Below are 24,511 nucleotides of genomic sequence, written 5' to 3' on the forward strand. Positions count from 1 at the left end.
TGGGGAAATTTTGAATTCCATAGTGAGACAAAGAGGAGAGACGTTAGACATTAATTATTTGCCTAAAATGGTGAATTATGGACTGAGAGAGATGAAAACCATCTGATTTTTAGCCATAAATGGCTGTACAATGAGGGCCAAAATGGTAAAAGAAGGGACGGTTGAAGCTGTTGTTGACACATTGTTTGTTGAATGTTATTATGTTGTTATTGGGTTGAAATTGCTGGTTTGCTGTTGTCGAGTGTCGTTGTTAACGTTGATACTGTTACGGGGTTTGCTGTTGACGTTGTTTGCTCTGTTGTTGTCATTGGTGTGTAAAAAGAAAGGGGAAAGGGAGTATAGTTGCGTTGCATTTACAAATGTGTCATGCTTATTGTGAAGGAGGGATGCAAAAACAGCATAGAGAGACGCTGTGTACATGTTGCCAACTTGTTTTGGTATCAATGTCGTAGGTTCCACCTTCTCATCATAAAATGGTTTAGCAACTTGTTGGGATGCCTGTATTAATCAGGCAAAGCGTTTAGCAACGTAACTTTAACCGCCATTAAACTTTCGGTCTAAGATGAAAAGGGTCAAATTTGTCCCGTAGGAGATCAATCTGTGATGATTTGCTAGAGGTCGTTATTGACAAATATGAGATGATGCACTAGAGGAACAAATTTGGACCTTTTCCATTTAAATAAAGTACACTGGAAAGACGACCAGAGGAAGTCAGTTAATTTGACTTATTCAATCTTTCTGTTCATTTTTACTTTTCACTTGATTTAAAAATAGACTTTTATCTATCCTTATAACCTTAAATATCAAAAAAAATAATTTTTCTTTTCTTATGTATTCAAATTATTTTTCAACGCCTAATATACTAAATACTATCAATTATAGGGCTAGTGTGGTAAAATAGTGCATTTGAATACAATTAACCGATATAACGGCATAAGGTTGGACAGGTCCTATTTGCATGAACTGTTTTTTCCGAGGTTTAATCAGGGTGGAAGCAAAGTAGTTGTGTTAAAAGAACCACCACAAATTTCAACAAACCACCACAAATTTCAACAATCACCCATTGAAATGATCTTTTATCATAAATACATCAGTTTTATTAAGGCACAAGTGAGAAAACCTGCTTAATAAATTACAATCAAAGACTAGTTTGATGACTTCTCACAATCATTTCACAGACAAGTGAAGACAAGAGATACAGAACAATGGAATAGGATCTACTCTCGGAAGCAAACTACATGTAACAACAATAAAATCTGCCGGGGCACTAGTTGTTCTTCGACACGCTGACAATAACTAAAAGCGCGTGTAAGGACCTTATTCGGTGTCCTAGTGTCCATTGACCTGTCCATGCTCGGGAGCCTTCTTCGCGTAAAATCTTCTGTACTAGGAATCAACTTCTGTTAGGTAGTAGGTTCCTGGCGCGAGAAGGCTGCAATCTTTGCTAGTTACAAAGTCCTTCGCACCATATCTGTGCTCCATAAGTTGCATTATTTCGACGAATTTTTCAGGAATGAACTGCACAAAATGGCATTTGACATCAGTCAGGGTTATTACGAAAAAAGAGAGATGGTAATATTCACCTACAGCTACTTGGATAGCTATAATAAGCTTAAATAAAGTCGGTGATGGAGCCCCAAATCCATCGTTGAGTTGTAAGGATCAAAATTTAGCATACCGCATGTCTCAATTTCAACTTCTCTGCGACATTCATCACACTTGCAATGTTTGAAAAACTAAAAGGATGTTGACCTTCGTTAAACTTTAGGGAAAACATTGTTGCAGTCAATCCACTACTATACGAGAACATGATTACCCGCTGACCAGCCTGAGGTAATAAAATGATTCAGAAAACAGGAGAATCATGTAGACAATGGTGCTGAAACAAGTACAGTAATAGAAATAAACGAACAAAAGTAACCTGTATTTACCGATGTGTTGAGCATTAAGGAACAAAATAAGAAAAGTAACTTGTATTTACCAATGTGTTGTGCTTATTGTGAATGAGGGATGGTGTACATGTTGCCAACTTGTTTTGGTATCAATGTGGTAGGTTGTACTTTCTCATCATAAAGCGGTTTAGCAACTTGCTGCGATGCCTGCATGTGCATGAAAAAAGTTTCCATTTTCAGTCTCAGGAGACATATATCTTACTTAGGACTTCACTTTCACTGTTTCCAACAAAGTACTGGAAGACAATAGCAGGAATTCACTGATGAAAAGGAAAAACATTTCAGGAAGAAAGGGAACCTTCTCAAGATCACGGCTCTGGTTGCTTTCATCGCCGGTTAAGGATTCAAAGGGGGCCAAGAGTTTTTTGGCAGACTCGTCAATAGAGCTGCGAATGCAGAAATGAGGATGATCAGTTCAAAGAATTCCTTTAAACAAGAAAAAGATTCCAATCTAACAGAGGATTTGTAACACACCTAGCATTCCTTAGAAAGTCATTGAACACTAATCGACCAAAGCTCCTCTGCACGAGCTGCAGGATTTAAAAAAAGAAAGATTCAGATAACTGTTTAAATCCCTTATTTGGAGAAATAGAAAAAGAAAATTATGAATCTGTATGGGACTCTCATAAAGCTACCTTGTTGTATGGAGAATGGAACACAAAGTAGGCTGCATCCGCCATTGAAAATTGCTTGCCTTCCAATTTCTCATATCTAAACGATGGAAGTAAAAGGTCATTTAAAGAAGATAGCTAAGAAATCTATTTCAAAATATAAGGTTGCATCGGAAACTTACTTGTTGCATAAACTCTTATAGCAAGTATCAAGTGCCATGACATAACAGGTCTGTGAAAGCTTACCATCTACCACCGGCATCAACAATTAACATCATAAAACAGTTAGCTTCAACAGTGAAGATGCAGCAAGCGTCACGAATGCCGGAATAATAAGGAACTAATAAGAGATGCTAAAACTTTACAGATTGTCATGTGATACACTGCTTTCTGATATATCTAAATCATGCATTTATCCAATTTCTCTAAGAACCAATCACAAAGGTATCGGAAGCAATTGGCAGCTTGCAAAAGATTCTATCAGTTCTGTGAAATAACATTCTCAACGCACACTACTCTCAAAAGATTAATAATAAATTTAACCCAAAGCTTTGGCTAAAATAGCATTACGAAAAATTCATGTGAAACATGAAGATCAACAAGACGAGCAGAGATTGAAGGAAATTACTGGATATTCACTGTCAAGGATGGGCTTGTAAAAATCATAGGCATGTGACATATGGCTAGCCCTGATCTTGCTTTCAAATACTATAGGAGCATCAGGCCCTACAAGCATAGCAATGGCTGCAGCTCCTCCAGTAGACCGAGCAGGTCCCTCTGCATAGACCTGTGAACAGAATCATGCAAAATAATGATCATGCAAAATCATGCAAGGCCCAGGCATTGCAGTCTATTTATCTAATAAGAAAGCAATAGACGAAACTCAAGTTGTAGAATGCATGAAAATAATGATCATACCGCGCTATCTGGCATACTACAAGACCATAGCGTCCATCCCATGAAGAACTCTCCACCCAATTTACACAGTTGAACAATGCAGCAGTTCCCCCATAACAGGCATTAGTTGAGTCAACTCCTTCAATGTCAGTATTTCCATGTTTCTGCTTGTTTCACATGGTAAAGAACAACAATAAGTTTTGATGATCAGATAGCCACAAGGTAATGCTTTAGCAGTTCAGAGGAAAGTCACGAAAGACAAACAGCAAAATTACTGCTACAAACATTTTTTTTCCAAAGTTAGATGTCAAAGCAAATATTAAGCTCATTTTGGAGGAGTTACAGCTGTTTTCACCTAGGTAACAAACAGAGTCAGCAAACAACTTTGGGGATCATGATGAAACTAGGACATACTTCACGCAGAATAAGCCACTTGAACAATCCGTGTCTTTAATAATTTATAATAATTGGCTGCAATTATTTTTCCATTTCTGAGCTAATCATTAGTACATCATGCAAAAGTTAGTAGTAAAGTCTCTCTTATCCACATGTTTATGATAAATAGTGCGGATAACTAACTTGTAAAAAATAACTTGTAAAATAGCTCTATTATATAAAATGGATCTATTTTTCTTTGTGATATTATTTCATCCATATTTTCTCTCCAATATTTTAAATATTTGTAGTCTATCATTTTATCCTGTAGTAATTGCAAAGTTACAGACTTCAGTATAATAATTTATCCTAATTGTATTGTAATGTATATCTAATTCTAGATTTTCAATGTTATTTATTATTTAGTGTTGTTCTTCTTGTAGCGAGTTTTTTAAATTATATAAACTATCACATATACTTTTTCCTAAATTTTCTAAGGTTTCTTCTATCCATATTAATTTTTCTTTTAGATTCTCCATTATTTTTCTAATTCGATTTCTATAATTAATTTCTTTATTTAGATTATCTTGATTTTCCCTAGTTTTTCTAATATATTCTGACATCTCTTAATCTGAATAATATCTATTTGGGTAATTATCCAGGTATAACTGTGCTATCCAATTTATAGTTTCAATTTCATAGTCTAAGACTTTTTCTAATAGTATTTTCTTAATATCTATAATTTCTATATCTCTAAGTATATATAAGATTAAGACTTTAAGATTATCTATCATTTAAAACTGACTAAATATTTTATTATAATATTTTGTAATTGTTTGTTTTAGTCTTAGTAGTTCTTGTATATTTTCATTAAGAAATTCTATATATTTTATATCTTTAGTTTTCATGTATTTGTCTAAATTTACTTTCATCTGTTTTTCTATTAACTGTATGTTTTTCATATCTTTTTCCAAAAATTCTAGATATATGTGATTTATCATGGTAAGTATTTGTAAGAGTAGTTAGGTAAGTATAGTATGTAATTTATTCTAGTCATATAATATTTACCAAATGCTTTTTCTAATATGATTTTTCTTATATCTACTACTTTTATATCTTTAAGTGCATACAAAATAAGTATTTTAAATTTATCTATCATTACATCAGATAAATAATTATTCATTTTCATAAAATTGCTATTTTCAAAATATTTCCTTCAATCATGTACATAACAAAATATGGTCATCTTAGATTACTATATACTAGACTATTCTTAAATAACATGTTCTTTGGTCACTATTAGCATGGTAATCTGGATATTTTTCCTTTAAACAGTGCCTCTACTCTGGTTACTCCTCACCACGGCTTCTTGCCTCATTGGTTTCACCTTTAGGATGTCATAGTTCTTAGGGATTTTTCTCCGTTTCCACTTTGCTAATAAACTTCTTAACATATTATTCTTCGAATAATTCTACTATAAAGTAACTAACATGAATTTATTTTATCATACCATAATTGTTGAGAATTATGAATTTAGCTATTCATAATCATAAATAAATATACCTGTTCGGGTAGGTTTGATATTTCTAAGGTTTGTTCCTCCATAGCTTTTTCCATTGAAATAAATCTGTTTTTTAATAACTAAGCAAAATATTTGTTATGGACAGGAGAGAGTTTTTGCTTCAACACATGAAGGCTTGCCTTCTCTGCTGCCTTCTATGCCTCTATTTATAATCAGAGAATGAATAATTTATATGGTTCTAATGTTACGAAAAAAAAGGCTATCCTAATATGTCTTTACACGTTTCCTCTATACATTTGTCCAAAAAAGACAATAATAGTGAAAGCTAATAAATGAAACAAAAAAAGTCAAAAAGGCTAAAGCTATTTACGTATATTTCAAAGTTAGCTTTTTCTTTTCTCTATATGTCGCTTTAGCTTTTTCTTTTCTCTATATGTCGCTTTCTTCCTTTAATGCTTTGTCTATTTTTGCTCCGTCTTCTTTTTATCTTTTGTTCGTATCTGTTGATTTTTTATCTTCTTTCCAGCTGGCATGCTTATCTTCTTGATTCTTTTATTCTAGGCGGACTTCTGGGATAATATTATCTTCTCCATTACATCTCGAACATTGATGGTCTGGATATTTGTGTCCAATTATCTTGCAATATCTTGTCAATAATCCGTCTAAAATAAATTCTCTCTTAATTGCTCTTGCAGTAGATTGTTTTTCTGGGTTAAGTAATGTCATTATCCATTGCCTAACATCTTCCATATTTGCTTGTCGTAGTTCTTTTAAATTTGAATAAATCATCTGATGGTCTCTTGAATAATAGCTCCATATTGGATTTCCATTGGTATAATTATTTGCTAATTCTTGAATAATTGTAGCTAGTCCGATAAGTCATTTATTTGCATAGAAATCAGGTATCTCAATTCTGGGTATCTCTGGCTGCTGTATAATATCTTCCGGTATAATCATATCTTTGGTTAATCCTATTTTTACGACTTGTATAACTGGTTTTATTTCGTCGTATAATATCTCTGCTGGTGCAGTATAACACTTTATATAAAATAGATTTCCTTTGGTTATTCTTTTATAGGTGGTGAATATTTTATGTAATTCTTCCATAGTTGTTAGTTCTTCTCCGTCTTGGGTATATATGGTATTTAATAATCCATAGTCAAAACAGGTTTTTATTAAGCTTGGGTTGATTTTGGATAGTGCAATTAGCTTGTTGTAACCTTGTAATTTTTGGGTTATATAGTTTGTGTTTGGTTCTTTGATATTTGTAGCTCTGGGGTTAAGGTTTAGGAAAGTTTGTACTCTGTAGATATTTTTTATGTATTTTTGGGCTGTATAGTTGTAAACTTTTTTATCTTGGTTCAGACTATCTCGATATGTGGTAATTTGTGGGGGTATGAACAAAGGGTCTTTTTGTATTTTTGATATAAATGGTTTCTCAAATATCTTATTCATATTTATGTTCTGATATCTTTGTCTACTAACTCCTCTGCTTGTACCTGCAGAAGTAGATTGATAAGCGTTATGGATTTAGCATTATGGATTTTATGGAGTGTCCCATCGTCTCCTTCTAGCTCTGAAACTTTAATGTCTTCCGATCGACATAACTCTGCACACTACTGAGTTAGCTGATTTGTAGCTATAGACTTCAGTTTAACTTCATTAGTTTTTAGCTTTTCTATTTCATTATCCATACTGTCCACTTTCATTGAAAGCGTAGTTAGGGTGTTAAGTATTTTTTCTAGAGTATCCTCTTCTATTATATCAGTCTGTGTAGCTTTGTCTTGATATGTAATCTGCAATAACATTTCTGTTAGTACTAATTACTTCAATTATAAATGTGAAATTTAATATATTCAAGACTAGTCTCCGAATCTCTTTTGTTGTAATTGAATTTTGTATTTTCTTTGTTAACCACCAGCGTACCTGTGTATTATCCGTTCGTACAATAAACTTGTTATATACAATATATGACTCAAATGCTAACAAACATTTATATAATGAACATAATTCTTTCCTATTTATTTCCCATTTTATTTCTGTTTCATTGAACGTACCTGAGTAGTATCTACAATGGTATTCTAATTTTCCTACTTCATATCGGTATTTAAGTACTCCTCCATAACTACATTCACTAGTATCTGCTTCTACTATATATATAAATTTTCTATTTTCATCTGGAAATTGTAGTTTTGGTAATTTTTTACAAAGTAATTTTATTTTCTAAACTTGTTTTTTATCTTCTTCATAATAATTATATTCTACATCCTTTTTTAATTTTTTCTGTAGTGGTTTTAAAGTTTCTGCTAATTTTGAAATATATTCCCTTACTTGGTTTACTAATCCTAAAAATGATTGTAATTTCTTTTTTGTATCTAATTCTTCTTTCGAATTTATTATTTTTTGTACTATATGTTGTTGCATTTTTACTCCACTCTTATCTATTTGTATTCCTAAAAATTCTATCTGATTTTTCATGATTTCAGCTTTCTTTTCACTTAGACTTATTCCTGATTTTTCTATTATATCTGTAAATTGTCCTAATAATTTTAAATGTTCTTCTTTAGTTTTTGTATATAATAATATATCATCTATATATACTATATAATTAGATAATTGTTTAAAATAACTATCCATGAAATGTTGATATCTACCTGGTGCATTTTTATATCCAAATGGTAATACGTTCCATTCAAAAAATCCTTGTGGTACCGTAAATGCAGTTAATTCTTTAGATTCTTCTTCTAACTTTAAATGGTAAAATCCTGATTTATAATCGAATTTACTAAAATAATTATATCCCTGTATTTGTCATATTTTTAATATCTTATTCGGTATTGGATAATTATATGTCATAGTTTTTGCATTTAAATTTCTATAGTCAATAACCATTCTACTTTTTCCTCTTTTTTGTTCACTGTGTTTATTTACTATAAATGCTGGACTATTATGTTTACTATTACTTTTTTGTATATATTGTTTTTCTAATAATTCATCTATATGCATTTTAAATTCTTTTAAATCGTCAAAATTATATGTTAATGGTTTCTGGGTTATTATGCTATTTTTATCTATTAATTCAATTTTTATAGTAGTTTTATGTTTTTTTCATCCTTTTAATGGATCTTTACTATATAATTGTTGTAATTTTTTCTTAATTATTTCTATCTTATTTATTGAAAATATAGTTATTTCTATTTTATTTATCGAAAATACAACTAGTTCTATTGTATCTTCAGTATTTTTTATATTTTCTAACTTTTGTGTAATTTTTTCAATTCCTTTTATCCAATCAGTTTTCTTTCTTATTTTATTATTAACTCTTTTTGCTCTTATTTTCTGTTTTCATGGTATTGTAAACCACCAATCTGTTCTACTTATTATATATGGATATAATTTATTTAAAAATGACATTTCTAAAAGTATATCTTTTGATGTTAGTTCATAATTATAAATTTCTTCTATTGTTAATATCTTATCTCATACTTGTATTTTTACATTCCTAGCTTTATAAGTAATTAACCTTCCTTTATTATTAAATCCTTTAACTAAAATTGGTGTTTTTAATTTATCCCATTTGCTTTCTGGTAAGCAATTATATCTACATAGATTAGTTTCTGCTCTTGTATCTATCATAGGCGTATAATATCTACTGTAATATCATTCTACTACTACCTTCATTAATACATATATTTTCATTTTATGTTAAGGCTCTTCTTAAGAATAATTTTTCTCTGTTATATGTTAAGGTTAATTGTGTATGTTTTATATTATATGGTTTTACTTGTTCTAGTCATTTTATTCCTAATATTATATCTGTTTTTTGCATTTCTTCCTTTACTTCAAATTCTATTTTTATTTTTCTAATTCCTATTATTATTTCTTTTTCTGCTATATTTTTACTATTTATTAAGCTTCTTGGTAGATCTGGGAATATATCATTATCAGCTTTTATTTCTTCATTTTTTACTAGATATTTTGCTATATAATTTTCTTCTGTCCTGTATTTAAGAGTATTAAATATTATTTTTCATTTACCTTTCCTGTTATGTAATATTGGTTTAAATTATTTGTTGAATTTATTTTATAACTTGTTCTTTTTGATGAGCTTGATGATTCTGGTTTTTCATCAGCTATTCTTCTTGTTGTACTTATTCTATCATTTATTATTTCTAAATTTTCTTCTATATCTATGTCTCTATAGCTACAATCATTATAATCTATTGTTTTTACAATTTGTTCGAATGAACTTTCTATTCGTATTTTGTTAATCTTATTTTTTTCTGTTATTTTATGTTTTGTTGTTAGTACATATAAATTTTTGCATCTTGCTGTAAATATTTTACTTCCTGGGTTAATTCTATTCCTGATATTTTTCAATATAATACTAATGATTTATTATATTTTTATCTGTTACTGCTACTGAATAATTTGCACTTATTATAAATTTAAATTTTTGGTATATTAAATTTCCTTTTATGGCAGTTATTATGCTTTTTTCTATAGGTTTTATAATTCTATCATCTGCTAAATATAATTCTATTGGTATATCTATTCCTTCTATAAAACATGCTTTTATTAATATCTCTGTACCTCCAAGGTGTACATATTTTATTGGGTCTCTACTTTTTATATCGTTTATCTCTTTATTAATTATTATTTTTGTTACTAATGGTATACTAGCTTTACCTTTTGCATATCTACAGTCTATTACATGTTCCTTTTGGCTTACTACATAATATTCTTTTTTTTTCTTAGTAAATAGATTTCTTATTGTTGGTATTTTAAATATTTTTTCTATACTTAAGTCTAATTCTTTTCCTTTTATTTCATCAAATATGTTACTGTCAAATATTATCTTTTGGTCTGTTCCTTCATCATTTAAATATTCTTCCTTTGTTATTATTTTTATATCTTCTTCAGTCATTTGATTCATTTATTTCACTATCTATTTCATTATCTGTTTCATTTTCTGAAATTTCATATATACTATGCTCACTTTCTAATTCATAATCTATATAATCTATCTGCATATATTCTGTATTTTCTATTTTTATTTCTGATATTTGTTTATTTTTTGGATTTTTAGGTAATTTACAATCTCTAGCTAAATGTCCTAATTTTTCACAATTATAACAAGTATATTCTTTTATAGATTTCTTTTTTCTATATGGTCTTTTGTATTTATAATTTTTTACATAATATCTTTTTCTTGGTTTCTTGTATTTATATTTTGATTTTTTATATTTTTTATATTTTTTATGACTTTTTCTTTTCTTATAATATCTTTCTTCACATCCAAATTGAGGTGCTATTTTATCTTTGCAACATGCTAAATTTCTTATCAATGTTTTTTCCATTTTTAATTCTTCTCTATATTTTTCACATAAGTTTCTATACCATTGTTGTAAAAATTTTATTCTTGCTACTAGAGTATCTACTATTTTTGCTTCTTCCCAATTTTTTATTATTTTTGAACTAAATGGTTCGGGTAATTTATTAAAATATAATTTTCTTATTTCTTTACTTTCTTCTATATTATATGCTCCTTTATAATAATATTCTTTAAATGCGCAAGTATATTCATCTATATGACACATATTACATATTGCTAATTTTAGCATTAAATTCCTATTTGTATCTTTTTCTTCATTTTATTCTTCTTCTATTGTTGTCATACTACCAAATTCATCTTTTATAGCTGTTCATATTTTTTTAATAATTCTATAGGTGTTAGTTTAGTTATTGTTGATGATGTTCCTTCTGTAGGTTTGTTAGTTCTTAATACCTTTTTATTAGTTTCAGTTAAATTTGAAAAACCATAATTTCACTGTTCCTATTAGTGTTCTTTCTATATATTCTGGTGCATCTGTTATGTTTATATTATTATCTAATAATTGTTTTGTCATATATCCTATTCATAATTGTATTATTTTTTCTGTATCTATTACACAGTCTAAGTCTAAAAAGTTATAATTTTTATAGCTATTTGTTTTGGTGTCCATTTGTCATATTCATTCTTTAGATTATATCTTTTAAACTTATTTTTATAATATGTAGGTTTTCTTATTTCTGATGTTCTAGGTATTATATTTTCATCTTCTTTTTTATCAAGAGTATTTATTTCTGTGTTAATATTTTCTAAGTTTTCTTCATTAATTACTTCTTGTTTTTCATTGATTTCTAAATTTTTTGTATTTGTTAATATTTCTGTATATGTTTTACTATCTTCCGAATCATAATTATCTATCTCTTCGACATCTATATTATTTATTTCTAATTCCTTGTTTTTTATTTCTTTATTGTTTATTTCTAATTTTTCTTTAAATTGATTTATCTCGTTTAGTAATTTTTGTTCTTTATCTTTTTCTTCCTTTTCCTTTTGTCTTTGTTCATACAAATCTTTTAACATTTGTAGTTCTTTGTCTAATTCAACAATCCTACTATTTTTCGTTTCTTCTATTTTTCGTATTACTTCTGTAGTTTGTTGTTTTATTTTTTTTATTTCCTTTTTCCTATCTATTTCTTCATTTTCTCTTTCTATTCTTACCATAGCTATCAATTTATCTTCTAACTTTAATTCTTCTTTTTCTAACATTAGATATAAATGTTCACCTATTTTCTTGTATCTTCTTCCTAGATTAGAAAATACTATTTTTATTTTTAATCCTTCGTGATTTTCATATATTTTCTCATCTATTATAAATTCTTCTTTGTTCATTTTATTGTAAATAGTTCATGTTGATATATATATTCTAAACTATCTATTTGTGATTCTAATTTTGATATTTCATCTTTTTGTATATTTATTGAGTTTTCACTAACTCCGGCAAATATATTATAATGTAGTCTTTCTATTCTTATTTTTAATTCTTTACGTTTTTCAGAAATAATTTGTTTTAGTTCTTTGTATATTTGTACCTTATGCATTTAAACCATATTTATAATATTTTGGTGGATATCTAAATCTGATTTTATCATAATTAGGTGGTATATGTCTTATTCTTCTAGATTTTAAATGGATTATTAATTTTGCTTCAATACTAGATATTAAGGTAATTAGGTAGGCTAATCTTTGTGGATTTTCTTTTGTTTTATTTAGACTTATATATTCTGAATAATTACTAATTAAAGATTCTTTAATTTTTCTAAAAGTTTCTCTATTTTTAAATGGTCTTCTCATAATTAATCTAATCCAAACATATATGAGCAATGATGATTCACTAGTTTGAAATCGATACTCTCTTGTTTGTTTTACTTTCCTTTTTAGTATGTTTCAAAAAGAATGACTTTTTCCTTTTTTGGCCACTCTTACTTCAACTTTCCATGTGAAATGTTTAAGATCACGAGATTAAATGACATATTGGTACATTCTACATATTTTTGGTCTAAGACCACAGTTCACTTTTTAAAACTCCGTGCCATGTCAAAACCAGACAAACCAATTGAAACGGAGGGAGTACGTAACAGGCTAACAGCTGCTGAAGTTAGTTGCATGCCTCATTGATATAACATCTTCAACCTCAGTGCAAAAGCTCATGCAATCTTGTCCAAGACCAATTGTATACTTACCTTTGCTTGCTCCGTCATGAGCCTCCAATTCTTCCTAAACATTGCAATTTTACATAGATTAAAATTTCACAAAAATTATAACCCTAAAGCTGGAAAATTTTAATTAGCAGATCTATTCCCTCAAATCTACAAAGTTGTTTAAATGTCACATCATATAAAAAAAAGCTTCAAAGCACCAAAACTATGTAAAATGTACAACTATATTCACAATATATTTTCTTTTTGATTTTTATAACCGTGGTGTCCGCGCCAGCTTACTCGCATCTCAACTAATTCTACGGATACCTGCTAGGCTGCTATAATAGAAAGAAATCACCTAATGTTTTTATTATTATAGAATACACGGACATGCAAGTGTGGTAAATTAAAATCTATAATCTCATATTCATAAATCATGAGATCTTAAAGCAATTATGACTTTCTCTATATAATGCATACTTTATTTTGAAAGTAAAAGAATAATTCCTAACTAAAATTAATATAAAACTTTTTCTGAAATACAAAGCCTACTAAAAGAGCATTTTCTTTTTGATCAACCGTTGTGTCGTTGGACCAGCCGTCACAACAAATATCAGGTAACTCTGTTCACAAGGCTTGTACATATAGCAACAAAAAAATACAAAGTAATCGTAAATTCTAGATGCACATCTGCAAGTATGAACATATATTGCAAATTTATTTACCTGCTTTAGACAAGTAGGAGGAAAATAAATCTCCATGGCGAGAATTCCAACGTTTTTCTGCTGAGTAGCCATTTCCGATTTGGTTCCAACTACAATATTGGGCCGACTAGTTGGTTAAGGGAAGTGGGCTGCTATTATGTTGTTTGCTGTTCAAGAAGGGAAAGCAAATGGGTCGGGTTGGCTATTTTGGGCCTGTTGGGCCGATTTTGCTGGTGGGTTAAGTGGAAAAGCAGTAGTATGGCTGTTGGTGAGTTATTGTTTTGTGCCTGGAATGGGTTGCTGAATTTAAAGAGAATAAAGTTCAATTAAAATTCTAGCCATATTAGGTTAATAACATAGCTAAAATTAAATTAATTGGAATTCAATTGAGGTTAAGTCAACTCCTAATTAATTTAACGAGCTTCTCAATTTACCAATAGTTTCTAAATAAATATCTGACGAGACACAATTATTCTAAGAAAAATATCAAGGAGCTAATTATGTCATCAATTTCTTATTTTTCCAATTGATTTTTTGAGAAAAGTAGAATATTTGCTATTTGAATTGACTTTTCATTCAAAATAAATTCTAAAATATTTTCTTTAACTGATAATTATATAATCATGTATAATTAAACACTAAATATATTCATTTCACCTGAATTCAAAAGGTAGGGTCGAAATTTATTTCAAAGTAACTTAAAATAAATATTTTAATACTATTTAAAATTGAGAAATTCAAAAACTAATTTCGAATGTGGAGGGCAAAAATTAGGTGTCAACATTTATATATAATTTAAATATAATAAAATATTAATATACTATTTATGTAATTCTGATTTTTCGGCTTAACTGAATTATTTTTTTTAAAGACAAAAACCGGACTGATTAACCAAATTCCTAAAATTTGAAATCAAAACCTACTGGAAAATTGAAACCAAAATTTAATTTCGGTTTGGTTTTTCGATTTTTTCGGTTTGAACCAAAATAGCCCATCCATAATAAAAAACTCTACGCAGATAATTTCATCTTTTTCAGTTAAAATGTTTACTTTTTCTTTGCAGGATATCCAAGAAACCCTTCTCCCTCCATCTGTTCATATCTATCCCAAGACGATTAAAGGGTTGCGACAACAAGACGACAATAATGGAGTGATTAAAGCAAATGAAATTAATAGTCAATCTCCATTTGCTATAGGTGTTGCCCAAGTTGACCAGACAAGGAATAATTCTATTAAGAATTCTGCTGACTTAACCTCAGCGGCAAAATATGGTCCTAGGTCATCATCCCCTTATCCAAATGTAAGATTTCTCTCTCTCTCTCTCTCTCTCTCTCAGACACACACACATACACACATATACTATTATCCCACCTTGATATACATCCATGACCATGAGTAAGTGTCTGAGATTGCAAAGCTGTTATAAGACTATCTTTATTCTTTATGACACCTCAGAAGTAGTGGTAAGGTATAGAAAAGTTGAGCATACCAGAAGGTTTGAACGTAAGTGCTTATTTTATTATTCTGCTGGTTACATCTCTTTTTATACAAATTTTGTACATGTTGAAGATAACTTTAAGGTCTTATCTAATGCCTATTTTACAGAAAAGATAATATTTTTGTTACAGAAAAAGCTACAACAATTCAAATTCAAAATAAACTCTAATAGCCCCCTGCAAGAACATGTTCATGATCAAACCATGAGCTTGGATCGAAGATTGAGGAACCGATTCATGCCAACTGCTTTAGTAAATATATCTGCAAGTTGATTTTGAGATGAAACATAGAGAACCACTAACGATTGATCTTCAACCATCTCCCATACAAAATGATAATCAAGACGAATATGCTTTGACCGTTGATGGATGACAGGATTTCGAGATAAAAACTATGCACTAAGATTATCCCAAAGGACAATAGGGGGTGCAGTGAGAGGAGCACGTAGCTCACTAAGCAGTTGCTGAACCTAAATTAATTCAGTAGTTGCAAAAGCTAAAGCACGATACTCAGCTTCAGTGCTTGAGCGGGCTACAACCTTCTGTTTGCGAGAATACCAACTGATCAGGTTACCTCCATAAAATAATGCAAAACCATATTGGGAGCGACTATCATCAATGTCAGAGATCCAACCTGCATCCAAAAAGGCTACAAGGCTAGAATCAAATATAGGACATAGTAAGAGGCCATCATGGATGGACTCTTTTAGATATCGAAGTATGTGTTTGACAGCTGACCAATGAGCAGTGGTGGGTGCTTCCATAAATTGGAATACTCGATTGACTGCATAGGATATTTCTGGATTAGTGATAGTAACATATTGAAGTACACCAACAACACTATGGTATAAATAAGCATCAGGCAGGGGATCACCAGAAAGAGTAAGTCTTAATCTAGGTTCAGCTGGACTAAAGATAGGCTCTGCATCAACCATGTTAGTTCGACGAAGTGAGTTACGAATGTACCTGCCTTGAGATAAAATAATCCCATTTGATGTTGGAGATACTTCAATACCAAGAAAATAATTTAAGGAACCAAGATCTTTGAGAGAAAACTGTTGATCAAGAGAACGACTGAATATAGTGTTGATATCACTATCGCTGCCAGTTAAAATAAGGTCATCCACATAGACAATAACATATGTTGTGTGCTTAGAAGTTTGCTGCAAAAAAAAAAAGAGTCAAATAAATAAGAGTGAAAGCCACTATCGAGGAGAAAAACCTTTAACTTATTGAACCAAGAACGTGGCGCTTGTTTGAGGCCATATAAGGCCTTGTTCAATTTGCATACAAAATGTGGCCGATGAGGATCAACAAATCCTTTTGGTTTCTCCATAAACACTTGTTCGGAGAGATCACCATTTAAGAACGCATTGTTAATGTCAAGTTATCGAATGGGCCACTTATTTGTCACAACTAAAGAGAGAACAAGCCGAATGGTTGTAGGCTTAGCAACAGGACTGAAAGTATCAAAGTAATCAACACCCTCCTCTTGGTGAAAACCTTTCATTATAAAATGAGCTTTATGACATTCAATTGATCTATCAACTTTTCTGTTAACCCTGTAGACCCATTTACAATCAACAATGTTAGAATTAGGCGGTGGTGGAACCAATGTCCAAGTCTTATTTCACATAAGGGCTAAAAATTTTATCTGCATAGCATGATGCTATTCAGGATATTTGGATGCTTGATGATATGTTGTAGGTTCTGGAATATGCGAAGGATCAGGAGGAAGAGAATGTCGAGATGTTATAAGATTTTTTGATTTTAAGGAATTAGTTTTACTTCGAGCAACCATGTGATGACTAGAGGTATTGGAGGGGCAAAAATAGGAAGGGGTTGAGGTCGGGTAAGATGAACCAGATGGTGGTAGGTGTTCAGGTGGGTGAATGGTTGATGTATTCTCTGTTTGTGGATATTCTTGAGGGGATACAGTAGAGGGTGTAGAGGGTATGCGTGTATGATTAGTATGTTTAGATGAGGGGATAGGTGATGCAACTGGAGGACTTGATGATGACCTTGATGTGAGAGAATGTAAATGCAATGGATGTTAAGAAGCTTGATTGAGTAAAGAGAAAGAAGAGTTGCTAAAATAGGATGAGGATGATGATGATGTTGTGATCGGCAGCATGGAGGAATACGGAAAAGTATTTTCATCAAACACAACATGACGAGTAATATAAGTTCGAGAAGATACGACATGGTAACAAAGGTAACCTTTGTGACGAGAACTATATCTTACAAAGACATAAGGAAGAGACCAAAAATCAACTTTGTGATGATTGTAAGGTCGAAGAAAAGGATAACAAAGGCAACCGAAAGTTTTGAGAAAACCATAATCGGGAGAATTTTTGTACAGTAATTGATATGGCAATTTAAAGGACAAAGAAGAGGATATTGTAATATTAGATAAGTATGTAGCAGTGAGAAATGCATTCTCCCAAAATTGAAATGGAAGAGAAGCATGGGAAAGAAGAGCGAGTCCTTTTTCAATTATAATACGATTTCGACGTTCCGATGCACCATTTTGTTGAGGTGTATAAGGACAAGAAATACTATGATGAATGCCTTAATTATGTAAAAATGATGATACATTTCGGTAATCGCCTCCCCAGTCAGTTTGAACTAATTTTATTTATCCCAAACTGGGTTTCAACGGCTGACTTAAATTGAGTGAAAAATTAAAAAACTTGCGATTTATGTGACATAAAATATATCCAAATAAATTTGGTGCAATCATCAATGAATAAAACAAAGTAGGAGGATCCATTAATAGAAGGAACTGGGGAAGGTCCCCAAACATCAGAATAAACTAATTGAAAAGGACTACTGCTAGAAACATGAGAATGGGAAAAGGGTAGGCGTCGACTCTTGCCTAGTTGACAAGGTTCGCAAACATTAGGAAAATCAAAGCTAGAAATAGGTAGCCTAAAATTAGACACAAAACGACGAAGAAGATATTCATTTGGATGAGATAGTCGACGATGCCAACCAATAAGAGAGATGCATTCACCAAGAAATACGGAAGGCGGGGAAGACTGAGAATGAGACGATGATAGTTGAAGATGGTACAGGTCATCATCAAGTGTTCCTTGTAGCAGTTTCCTGCCCTGCAAATCCTTCACATAGCAATCATAAGGATGAAATTCCACATAGACATTATTATCATGAGTTAGTTTAGAAACACTAAGTAAATTCTTGGAAATTTTAGGGACATGGAAAATATTTTTAAGATGAATGGTTATGTACGTGCAGACAAAATTGATGAGCCAACGTGCAAAATAGAAAGTTTTATACCATTACCAACCGCTAAACCATCATTGCCGGTGTAAGGCTATAATAAGAGGTTAGCCATATCTGAAGTCACATGATATGTAGCACCCGAATCAAAATACCAAGCAGGATCAACAATAGCCAAAGGAGAAGCAAAATATGCTTATTTGGGAGTTAACCGTGATGACGATGGCCTTATTGGTGGATAATCTTTTTCATTGGAGCGATGGTAGTAATTACGAGCTTTATGATTAGTTTTACCACACATTTGACATGGCACACGATGCTTGGACTGACGATTATTGGACCAAGAGAATGCAAAATGGGAATATTGTTGAGGTACCATAGATTGAGCATAATTATGAGAATTGTAGGCAGCAAAATTAGAGAGTGGGGGTGGTCCAAGAATAGATGACTGGTTGGTATTATGAACGGGTGGAAAGGGAGGAGGATAAGCTGAATTTTGAGTTAAGAGGGCATGAGAAGTAGTAGAGCCAAATTGAGTATTAATGGCGATCAAACGAATTTCTTCAGCTAAGCGTTCTTCTTTCTGAAGGAGGAGTCCAAACAGTTCTTCGGGATTCATAGGACCAGAACGCATATTAAGTGCAGCCTTGAAAATTCTAAATGAAGAATCCAGACCATTAAGAACAAATGAGATAAATTCATCATCTTGTACAATGTATAAGTTTTCTGCTAAAGAGTCGGCGATTGTGCATTTCTTCTCAAAGTATTCTATGATGGAAAGATTGCCTTTAGGAAGGTTTTGAAGTTGAAGTTTTAATTGCATAACTCGAGCACGTGTCTGCGATTGAAACATACGCTCGATTTTAGTCCAAGAATTATTAGAAGAGGTAGCTCGAGTTAAGTGACCAAGAAGAGGATCATAAATTATTTGACGAAGCCAAACAAGAATAAGAAGATCGCTGCGTCGCTATTCATCATACTCAGGGTTGAAGTAACCACTGGTTGTGCATGGCTGGTAGTGGACGCTATAGTAGAGGGGCGACAGTAATGGTTTTTGGAGGAGGATTGGAACCAATAACAAAGGAGTCAAAAGAAAAGGCTCTGAGTATGTCCAAGGTATTTTCTTGACAATAGTTGTTTCTATCAAGTTTAAGAGAGAGGTTTGGCAATTGAATAATGGTGGAAGAATAGAGTCTTTTGCAAGTGATAACCTGGAGTTTTGAGGATTGGCCATAGGATCGATGGGAAAATTTGATACCATAGAGAAAAGTTGAGCACACCAGAAGGTTTGAACGTAAGTGTTTGTTTTATTATTCTGCTGGTTATATCTCTTTTTATACAAATTTTGTACATGTTGAAGATAAATATAAGAGTCTTATCTAATACCTATTTTACAAGAAAGATAATCTTTTTGTTACAGAAAAACTACAACAATTCAAATTCAAAATAAACTCTAATACAAGGGTGCTTGGGATGATTCTTGAATACATGTACCACTTTTGCTTTTAGTATCCACGTTAGCTGTCTCATAGACAATGCGATGGATTCATTTTATGCTTTAGTTTATGGTTATATTTGTGGGAGTCTTGTACACATCCCAATTGATCTAAACTCTCTCAAAGCATCCCAAGTAGGCAGTAGTTTGACAAAGCCAAACTCATCAAAGTGGATGTTTATTTCTTATGTCTCTTTTCCTTTTCTGTTTTGGTACTATCAGTCAGTTTAGGCCATGTACTAATGCTTAGAATGGTTCCGCAAAGCTTTTTTTTTTATCTCCTCTTTCCACAAAACCATCAAAATGCTTTTTGTGAGGAACAACTTTTAGCTCGCGATATTGACTCTATTTGCTTATATATGTTGCAGTACGCAAATTTGAAGCCCTCATCGTCCCCTACTCTTTCAAAGACTTAAAATTGACGGCAGTTACATGTTGTTCCTTTGATTCATCATATCTCATAGATCATGTGAATGGTGAAATCTTTGCCATGTCTGAACTGTAGCTTGACATCAATATGTTTCTGAAGAGAGTATGGCAGACTCACTGAAAGACCAAATCAAATAATGGTTGCTCTAATTTTTCCTCAATCACTAAGGAATATAGAATAAATTCAATAGTCCAGTTTTGGGAATTGCTAGACTAGTCAATTTTATTTCTTGTACGAGTTATGATCTTGACAATATATTGGATAAGAAATTTTAATTAGCTCCTTCCTAGAAAAATCTATTGCCAAATTGCTGCCTATTAGTCTCTCAAATGTCTGTTTCTTTCCTCTCCCCATACACTCCCCCCCCGCCAGGGATTGTAGATGATTTATTGACCATCTACTCTTAACACTGATAGAAGATGGTGTTCCTGAACAAATGACTTGAAGGTTTTCATAGATCTGTAAAGGCATTTGGAATTGCCGATTTTCCTGGTGCGGCGTTGTCTATTGCACTGGATTTGGAATGAGTTTTTCCAAGTTCAAGTAAAGATGACGAACAGAAAATATAAATAGCTTCCCAACTTTGTTGAGTGATTTGATATAACAAGAAGGTAAACATGCAATGAATGTGCTTTATCTCATCCAAATGCTTGAGGATTTATGCATGTTCTTGGTGGGTACACTTATACATTACTCAGATAACTAGAACAAACCATTGTGATAACAACATCGAGGTACCAAGGTATGTGTTATTCATCTCTTTTTTATTTTGAACTATAAATTTGTCATGATTTTCCTTTGAAGGTTCAAAATGACGGCAAAGAAAGACATCATTATGACTTCCATTCTTTCATGTTATCTACAATTCCCTTTTCAAGGTTTTGGTGTTTAATTTTCATGCATAACGCAGTGGTATGTTTGAATTCATTTTATGCCAAAAAATATTGAATAAAGAGTTTCTTGCTTTTTAATAAAATTATTTCTTAATCACTACATTTATAAGATCGGAGCACTAACCATCTGTATTATGATGATAAAATCATGCTTTAATACTTGATTGCTACGTCACTGGTGATTGAAAACAAGGTAGCAGCTTTATAACTTTACCAATGAGAGACTAGATTGTAAGATTTTATTGCTGAAGTAAAGTAGAAAATCTTGGCTAGACAACTCTAGATGAGCTCGCTACTTTCTATTTCATGTATGCTTGTACAATTTATGTAGGTAGAACCTGTGCATACATGAGATTATATTTTGGACCCTCCTATTCACTCCTTTGTCAACTAAATTCTTAAACACATCAGAACACTATTTCAAACACTTCATACATTTTTGGAGTGTGAGAGCTTCTAAAAAGGTGATAACGGTCACTTGAGGCCTTTAAATAGGCCATCTTCTCAATTTATTCTAACACCATTGTCATACAAATTTTTATCTCTTTCTTTGCCTCTAACTCGATCTTCTCTCCCTAAATATCTTTCCTATATATATTTTTTGTTCTGCGATTATACTACTTCTACTCATTCATATCTAGTTGATTTTTTTCTTCAATTCTTTGGTGGGTTCAATTGTATTATTCTTCACAGTTTATTTTTGCTATTGTGGACTTTATGCCAAACTTAATATGTCAAAGACGCCAACTATTCCTGAGAGAATGTTTTAAGGTTGTTAAAAATATGTCACTGATAATGGATGTGGATTCTTTCGATGGCCTGATGCAGCTGAATCAACATGCCAAGAACAAATACTACATGAAGAATCCATCAACAAATATTGAGCATGGAATATAAGGAAAACATAAAAGACTTAGAAGGCAGGGGAGATAAGGAAAACATAGAACACCTAGAAAGAAAAGAAGACAGGGGTGATAAACATTAATATTGATATCACTTTTATTGTGATTTGGTTTCTATCTGGTGTATTTAACATGCCCTAATGATTTTTATTTCATCATTTGTATTTAGTTGCAATGTACAATGACAATGAATGTAATGACATGATAATTACAAGTTTGAAAAACACAAGTCTTCAAATTAGGTCTTAGAATTACTATTATCAAACCACAAATTCATGAACAAAAATAATTGTTTGTCATAGCAAATTAACAATAGTTGGAAATCAATCTAGAATAAAAAATATTTTTTTAAAAGTCAAGAAAACAACCAACAATTAAGCTACACGAAAGAGAAATCTAACGTGTGCCCTAAGTGCTTGGTGTGGCCTGGGTAGTTGGTGTGGCATGAGTGCTTCTAGAAGAGTTTGCTCTTTTTTAACTCTCTTCTTTTATCTACCTTTGGGTAACTGTAGCTCTACCTTTCCACCTTAGTCCATTGGGTTTGTAATCAAGATCAATTTTGGACTGAAGTCTTTCATGTAAGAGTATGTAACACTCTATTAGTAGTTCTAGACTGAGAAAATAATAATTTTTTTTGGTTAAATATGTACCAATATCTACTAAATATCCTTAAATGATAAGCTACTAACCTTTTTTTATCACAGTACCACCTGATCCAAATAGCATACCAAAATCAACTATTTTGAACTTCTATTTTCTTGGCCTGTTATATTAAGGATTTGTACAACCTCTCAAAACTAAGATACTCTTACTCTTTGGTCCACCAACACCCGTAGTTGAGTGTTGAGTACCTAATTGACTAATTAGTTGAGTGGCATTCCCAAATTTTGCAGACGCAGTTGCAACACTTCCCCCATATGTTGAGGCATATACTAAGGTAATTGCAGACCTTGAGGTAGTTGTAGGCCTTACACTAGATGATGTAGTATTTCTAGGAATTTCACCAGCACTGAAGTAGAGGGAGGCCTTGTTTCACTTGGACTTGTAGTTATTTTGGTTTAGTAGAAATTGTGATACTTGTAAAAAGCTTTTAAAGGAGTGCAAGCTAATGTAGCAGATGCTCGAGCAGTTTTACTACTTCCAGCAGTGAAACCATTTTTCTATAAACGAGTATTAAAGTCAAAGCCAACTTAAAAGAGTAAAATTCATTAATATAAAGTTAAAACACAACTTACTAGGTTGGACACCCTTTCTTGTTATGTCCAAAAGTCTTTCACATAGAACACTTCAAATGTCTCTCCTTCTTTGTAGCCTTTCCAAACTTCTTCTTAGTAGGCTCATCACTGTATTTTTTTTTTATTTTTAGTAAATTATCTTGGAATGACAGTAATTTCAGGCCGCTTAATGGGTGGTCTTTTGATTTTTGTACATATCTTGATGTTTGGTTTAGGTTGAATAAGTTTATTATAGGCTTTCAATTATGTTTCCTTATTGAACCAGTGATCAACAAATGACTCAACATCCAACATGTTGTAATGCATTGCAATAATCCTATGTGCACAAGGAATTCTCTTAGTTGCCATGACCGACAACTACACAACTTTTTTTAGAGATTAACAATATATTTATATGGTGGATCATGAATCTCAAAGCCAATACCACCGTTAAACTTCGCCTAACATATGGCTGCATGTTCAATATTCTCTATTAAGAAATTCCATAGCCATAAGTGATACATCAGTGATCTATCTTTCAGAAAACTCTCTCATTTGATTCATACTCTCTGTGACTTTGACTCTTATTTTCTCTAGCATAGCGATGATTGATTTAAACCTAGCATCCCAAATCCAACTATTAAATATCTCACATATATCATTCTTAACTACACCACACTTGCTATTTCTTTGGAGATATCCTTGCACCATGCCTATTTTGTACTTTAAAAAATCTTCTACAGTGCCTTCTCCTAACATACTCAATTCATTAAGTTTTTCTTGTAAATAGAATTCAAATAATGCCCTAGCAACCCATCAAACTTCTTTTCTTCTTTTTTCATCCCTTCGTTTCTTCTTCCAGTTGTTCCATATATGTCTAGCATACCATCTATGTTTATCCTTTGACATTATTTTGGCAAGTGCTAGATAAAGATCCTATTAAACAAAAATCATTTGAAAGTGTTAAATGACAATTGCTACAACAAACCTTTTGCATATCAGACATCATTGTCATTCCTTTAACTTTAGTTAGTGTTAGTTCCAAATTATGTTTGATGCTATCATGACCTAAATGGTCATGATTGGCACCCACCTAACCTATGATGGCGGAACAATGCTAAACTCATCCCTCACTAACTCAAGTATCACTTTCACATTCATCATAATTAAATCTAATATCAAATACATTCCCAAAGGCCTTTATTAAATTAAGTAAAATGTCAAATAAAAATATACATCCATAAGAT

The 24,511-nt window shown here is 31.6% G+C and overlaps 1 pseudogene; it reads right to left on the bottom strand.

Annotated features, from left to right (window-relative positions):
- Nucleotides 1–1,029: 1,029 nt before the first annotated feature.
- LOC107841286 lies at nucleotides 1,030–13,713 on the bottom strand (annotated as a pseudogene).
- Nucleotides 13,714–24,511: the final 10,798 nt, after the last annotated feature.

The sequence above is a fragment of the Capsicum annuum genome, chromosome 9, assembly GCF_002878395.1.
Source record: "Capsicum annuum cultivar UCD-10X-F1 chromosome 9, UCD10Xv1.1, whole genome shotgun sequence".
NCBI lineage: Eukaryota > Viridiplantae > Streptophyta > Magnoliopsida > Solanales > Solanaceae > Capsicum > Capsicum annuum.